Source organism: Balaenoptera physalus, assembly GCF_965194825.1.
Source record: "Balaenoptera physalus genome assembly, chromosome: 1".
Taxonomy (NCBI): domain Eukaryota; kingdom Metazoa; phylum Chordata; class Mammalia; order Artiodactyla; family Balaenopteridae; genus Balaenoptera; species Balaenoptera physalus.
Genome location: NC_138882.1, coordinates 98,637,754 through 98,645,167, shown reverse-complemented (window position 1 = coordinate 98,645,167; position 7,414 = coordinate 98,637,754).

Below are 7,414 nucleotides of genomic sequence, written 5' to 3'. Positions count from 1 at the left end.
ATATCCCCATAGTGCATGCCCTTATCTTTTAGTCTTTTATCAAATGGCATATTTTCAACAAGGCATACACTAATCACCCTATTGAATACTGCCAACTGCACATTCCCTGCCCCTACACTTCTTTTTTGAAGTATAATTATCTTACAATATTGTATTAGTTTCAGGTGTACAACATAGTGATTTGATATTTTTATACATTCTAAAATGATCACCATGATGTCTAGTTACCTTCTGTCACCATACAAAGTTATTGCAATATTATTACTATATTCCTTATGCTGTAAATTATAACTGTGACATTTATTTTATACTCGAAATTTGTACCTCTTTATCTCCCTCAGCTATTTCACTTATTCCCCCAATTCCACAGAAACCAGTTTGTTCTTTGTATCTATGTGTCTGTTTCTTTTTGTTATGTTTGTTCTTTTATTTTGCTTTTTATATTCCACATATAAGTAAAATCATATGGCATTTCGCCATTTGCAGCAACTTAGATGCAACTAAAGATTATCATACAAAGTGAAGTAAGTCAGAAAGAGAAAGAGAAATACCATATGATATCACTTATATGTAGAATCTAAAATATGACACAAATGAACCTATCTATGAAACAAAAACAGAATCAGGGACATAGAGAATAGATTGGTGGTTGCCAAGGGGGATTGGGGTGGGAAACAGATGGATTGGGAGTTTGGGATTAGCAAATGCAAACTGGTATATATAGGATGGATAAACAACAAGGTCCTACTGTATAGCACAGGGAACTATATTCAATAGCCTGTGATAACAGAGATCAGCTCGATGCTTTGTGACCACCTAGAGGGGTGGTAGGGAGGGTGGGAGGGAGATGCAAGAGGGAGGAGATATGGGGATATATGTATATGTATAGCTGATTCACTTTGTTATAAAGCAGAAATTAACACACCATTGTAAAGCAATTATACTCCAATAAAGAAGTTAAAAAATAAATATCTTCCACCAAAAAAAAAAGAAAAATCCTGTGATAAACCATAATGGAAAAGAATATGAAAAAGAATGTGTGTGTGTATACACACACACACACACACACACACACACACATTCTGCATGTATATACATGTATAACTGAGTCACTTTGCTGTACAGCAGTAATTAATACAGCACTGTATATCAACTATACTTCAATAAAAAGTTTTTAAAAAATCATACAGCATTTGTCTTTCTCTCTGTCTGACTTATTTTACTTAGCATAATACCCTCTAGATCCAACCAAGTTGTCACAAATGGCAAGATTTTATTCTTTTTTTGTAGCTGAGTAATATTCCATTGTATATATATATACCACATCTTTATCCATCTATCTATTGATGAACACTTAGGTTGCTTCCACATATTGGCTATTGTAAATAATGCTGCAATTAACATAGGGCTGCATACAACTTTTTGAATTAGTGCTTTTTTTTTTTTTGGAAAAATACTCAGAAGTGGAATTACTAGATATTATGGCAGTACTATTTTTACTTTTGAGGAAACTCCATACTGTTTTCCATAGTGGCTATACCAATTTACATTCCCACCAACAGAGCACAAGGGTTCCCTTTCTCCATATCTTTGCCCACACTTGTTATTTGTTGTCTTTTTGATAATAGCCATTCTGACAGGTGTAAGATGATATCTCCTTATAGTTTTGATTTGTATTTCCCTGAAGATTAGTGATTGTGAGCATCTTTTCATGTGTCTGTTGGCCATCTGTATGTCTTCTTTGGAAAGAATGTTTATTCAAGTCCTCTGCCCATTTAAAAAACTTTTTTATGTTGAGTTGTAAGAGTTCTTTGTATATTTTGGATATTCCTCCCTTATCAGATATATCATTTGCAATATCTTCTCCCATTTAGTAGGTGGCCTTTTTGTTTTGTTGATGGTTTCCTTCACTGTGCAAAAGCTTTTTGGTTTTTTTAGTTCTATTTGTTTATTTCGCTATTTCAATTATTCTGCTCTGATCTTTATCATTTCTTTCTACTAATATTGGGTTTTGTTTGTTCTTCTTTTTCTGGTTCCTTAGGTGTAAAGTTAGGTTATTTAGTTGAGATTCATCTTGTTTCTAGAGGTAGGCTTGTATTACCATAAACTCTCCTCTTAGAACTGCTTTTGCTGCATACTATAGATTTTGGATCATTGTGTTTCCATTTTCATTTGTCTCCAGGTATTTTTTGATTTCTTCAGTGACCACTGGTTGTTTAAAAGCATAATGTTTAGGGCTTCCCTGGTGGCGCAGTGGTTGAGAATCTGCCTGCCAATGCAGGGGACACGGGTTCAAGCCCTGGTCTGGGAAGATACCACATGCCGCGGAGCGACTAGGCCCGTGAGCCACAATAACTGAGCCTGCACGTCTGGAGCCTGTGCTCCGCAACAAGAGAGGCCACGATAGTGAGAGGCCCGTGCACCATGATGAAGAGTGGCCCCTGCTTGCCGCAACTGGAGAAAGCCCTCACACAGAAACGAAGACCCAACACAGCCATAAATAAATAAATAAATAAATAAATTAATTAATTAATTAAAAAAGCGTAATGTTTAGCCTCCATGTGTTTGTGTACTGCAGATTTTTTTTTAAACTTTTGTCTTTTTTTTTAATGTATTTTTTTAAACGCATTGTTTACTTTGTTTATTTATTTATTTATTTTTGGCTGTGTTGGGTCTTCATCTCTGTGCGAGGGCTTTCTCTAGTTGTGGCAAGTGGGGGCCACTCTTCATCGCGGTGCGCGGGCCTCTCACCATCGCGGCCTCTCCTGTTGCAGAGCACAGGCTCTAGACGTGCAGTCTCAGTAATTGTGGCTCACGGGCCCAGCCGCTCTGTGGCACGCGGGATCCTCCCAGACCAGGGCTCGAACCCGTGTGCCCTGCATTGGCAGGCAGACTCTCAACCACTGCGCCACCAGGGAAGCCCAGATTTTTTTATTTTAGTTGATTTCTAGTCTCATACCACTGTGGTCAGAAAAGATGCTTGATATGATTTCAATCTTCTCAAATTTATTGAGACTTGTTTTGTGGCCAGCATGTGACCTATCCTGGAGAATGTTCCATTTACACTTGAAAAGAATGTGTATTCTGCTGCTTTTGAATGAAGTGTTCTATATTTATCTACTAAGTTCATCTGCTCAAATGTGTCATTTTAGGCCAGTATTTCCTTATTGATATTCTGTCTGAATGATTTGTCCATTGATGTAAGTGTGGTGTTAGACAAAGTAGTCCTCTACTATGTTTGTGTTACTATCAACTTCTCCCTTTATGGTTGTTAATATTTCCTTTATAAATTTAGGTGCTCTTATGTTGAGTGCATATATATTTACAATTATTATGTCTTCTTATTGGATTGAGTCCTTTATCATTATGTAATGTCCTTTTTTGTCTCTTGCTAGAGTGCTAGTCTTAAAGTCTATTTTCTCTGGTATAAGAACTGCTACTCCAGCTTTCTTTTCATTTCCATTCACATGAAATACCTTTTTCCATCCCTTCACTTTCAGTGTGTTTCTTTAGACCTGAAGTGAGTCTTTTGTAGGCAGTATTTTATGTGTCTTTTTTTTTAATCTATTCCTCCACTCTATGTCTTTGATTAAGGCAGTTAGTCCATTTACATTTAAAGTAATTATTGATAGGAATGTACTTACTGCCATTTTGTTAATTATTTTCTGGTTGTTTTGTCCTGCCGCCACACTTTGGTATTCCTACACTGCCTTACTTTTTTTTTGTATTCCATAGAAGCAACCTGCTTTTGTAAGTTAGGAATATTGGTATCAGGTGACAGTAGCACACAGGGTTACTTTATGAATACGGTACTTTTATTGGGGTATAGTTGTTTTACAATGTTGTGCTTCTACTGTACAGTGAGGTGAGGTAGAGTTCCTTGTGCAATACAGCAGGTTCTCATTAGTTATCTATTTTATACATATTAGTGTATATATGTCAATCCCAATTCATCCCACCCCCTTCCCCCCTTGGTGTCTGTACATTTGTTCTCTACGTCCGTGTCTCTATTTCTGCCTTGCAAACCAGTTCATCTGTACCATTTTTCTAGGTTCCACATATATGCGTTAATATATGATATTTGTTTTTCTCTTTCTGACTTACTTCACCCTGTATGATAGTCTCTAGGTCCATCCACGTCTCTACAAATGACCCAATTTCATTCCTTTTTATGGCTGAGTAATATTCCATTGTATATATGTACCATATCTTCTTTATCCATTCATCTGTCGATGAGCATTTAGCTTGTTTCCATGACCCGGCTATTGTAAATAGTGCTGCAACGAATATTGGGATGCATGTGTCTTTTTGAGTTGTGTTTTTCTCTGGGTATATGCCCAGTAGTGGGATTGCTGTTTCATATGGTAATTCTATTTTTATTTTTTTAAGGAACCTCCATACTGTTCTCCATAGTGGCTATATCAATTTACATTCCCACCAACAGTGCAAGAGGGTTCCCTTTTCTCCACACCCTCTCCAGGATTTATTGTTTGTAGATTTTTTTATGATGGCCATTCTGACCAGTGTGAGTTGATGCCTCATAGTTTTGATTTGCATTTCCCTAATAATTAGTGATGTTGAGCATCTTTTCATGTGCCACTTGGCCATCGAATACAGTATTTTCATTACCACTCTCATTCATTCAATGCTCATTTGAATGCCTAGAGTAATCACATTGCCTCATAATTTGAATATGAATCAATACCAAAAGGAAAATGGGGGGGATAAATTAGGAGGTTGGGATTAACATACACACTACTATATACAAAATAGATAATCAACAAGGACCTACCTTGTAGCACAGGGAACTATACTCAATACTCTGTAATAACCTATATGTGAAAAGAATTTGAAAAAGAACAGATATATGAATACATATAACAATCATTTGCTGTACACCTGAAACTAATGCAACATTGTAAATCAACTATACTTCAATATAAAAAAATTTTTTTAAAGAATGCAGACATTTACATGCAAGGATAATTTCTTAATTATCTTTGTGTGCCAGAGCTTAGTACAGAGGTGAGCACTGAGTAGTCCTTCCATAAATATTGGCTAATTTGTGAACTAATAATTTGAAAATAAAGATCAGATTGTCATAGACTATAATAATCACATATGGATGGCTAGATGAGAGTGATCAGAGGAAGAGAGAGGGAAAGAAGAAGTAGAGAGTAGATTGTAAATCTCAAAAATCACATGCCTTCTGGAGCCAAAGAGCAAATTGTTCTACTCTTCTGGCAAAAGTTGCCAGCAGCCATTTCTGTGTAGACAGGGGCACCAGGATTCTTTGTCCCCAGTGCATTTTACGTTAGTTATCACATCCTAATATTTATATTCCATCAGCAAAGCCACTGATTGCCTTTTAAATTGGCTACAAAATGAACATTAAAGTACTTGATACTTGCCAAAGGGAAAAACAAACAGATTATTAGCTTGTGTAGGGACACAAGCTGGTACAAAGATAGGAAAGCTCATGTGCCTAGAGATTAAATGTGCAGGGAGAGGGCTTCCATGGTGGTGCAGTGGTTAAGAATCCGCCTGCCAATGCAGGGGACACGGGTTCAAGCCCTGGTCCAGGAAGATCCCACATGCTGTGGAGCAACTAAGTCCTTGATCCACAACTACTGAGCCTGTGCTCTAGAGCCTGCAAGCCACAACTACTGAGCCCATGTGCCACAACTATTGAAGCCACATGCCTAGAGCCCATGCTCCACCACAGAAGAAGCCACCACAATGAGAAGCCTGTGCACCGCAATGAAGAGAAGCTCCCACTTGCCGCAACTAGAGAAAGCCCGTGCACAGCAACGAAGACCCAATGCAGCCAAAAATAAAAATAAAAGTTTTAAAAAAGTGCAGAGAGATGAGAGAGAGACTCAACTTCCTTCTGTGTATCCTAACCTTTGGGTCTGCCACCGTGTCCTGTGTGTTGGTGGACAGTGAAAAATTGTCACCATGAAGATTCTTGTCTTGGTCCTGGTTTGTCTACTCCTCTCAGAGGGTGTGGAAAGGTTTGTATTGGGATTCAGGTTCATTGAGAATTCCAGTCTTTAAAGAGAATGACAAGCCAGAGAAGAGCAAAGTAATCCATCTGTACATCTCTTCGAAAGGCAGTCAGATTGTTTCTTGATACCATAAAGTGAAAACCTGCTGGGGGCCAAGACTTAAATGGATGGATGGATGGATGGATGGATGGATGTGTGTGTGTAGGAGTGAGTTGGGTGTATTTTTTGCTTAAGAATGAAGGATACACGATCCCTGCCTCAGCTTATAGGAGGGTCTGGGAAGAAACAGACATTTCTTCTCTGGAAACAATATATAAGTACAAAACCCAAATATATGGAATAGTGTATTTCCATGCTGGGAATGCAGGAGTAACTGTGGAGATCAGAAGTTGCTAAAATCTGGGAGGATTTCCTATAAGAGGCTCGTCTTTAGCAGAGTACTGAAGAGGTTTGAAAACTCCAGGTCAGGTCATTGAAGGAATTGTTGTAATGGGACAAGGTGAAGCTCATTCTTTTTGTTTACCATATTCTCTGCAGAATCATGCTGAGGAAAGGAAAGTCTATCTGCAAGGTGATGGAGGAGCAGGGTGTAATGGAGGAATTCCTAAAAAAACACCCAAAGGTTGATCCAGCTGCCAAGTATCATTTCAATAATAATGCTGTTGCTTATGAGCCCTTCACCAACTACTTGGATGTGAGTGAATTGGGAGGTGGTGTCCATGACCCTTGGCTAATAACCACTCTTAAATACTCATTTATACTTCTTATTAGCTCTGATTTTGGACTAGTTACAGAACCTAAGTCTCACTTTCCTATGGAAACTATCTGAAAGAGTTATGAGTTGGTGCTAATAGTATTGTAGTTCTTTTTCCTTCCTGCTTCCCAAAGTCCCATTTATATGGTTAAGGGATTCATAGAGGGAATGTTCAAGCTGATTGAGAGATCCAAAGGAGGTCCTAGCAATGAGTTGCAGGGGAAAGAAGGAAAACACATGCAAGCCACTGGACAAAATCTCCAGTGGCTCCAGACTCTATATATCTCCCTTTTCTGGAAAGACACACAGGTGACCACAGCAAATATTTGAATGGTCTTGAGGCTACAGTATCTGCTCAGGGCATCACAGCGTACTGGTGTCCTATGGACCGTCCTTAGTGAAATGTTACATAGAGTCTAGAGCTGGAAGCCACTATAGGGATCTCCTATTTCAACTACCACGTTTTACAGATAGAGGAACTGGAAGCAGGTAAATGACATGGCTGACACAAATCCATTTAGAACTTAAACTACCTCTCAGTGAAATTTTCTTCTTGCTTTCCATGCTACCTCTCACTTTAGACTTCCAAGAACTCTTTGCAAGTATATGACCAGGAGAGAGGAGAACGGTAGTGGGGGTATCTAACACTAGA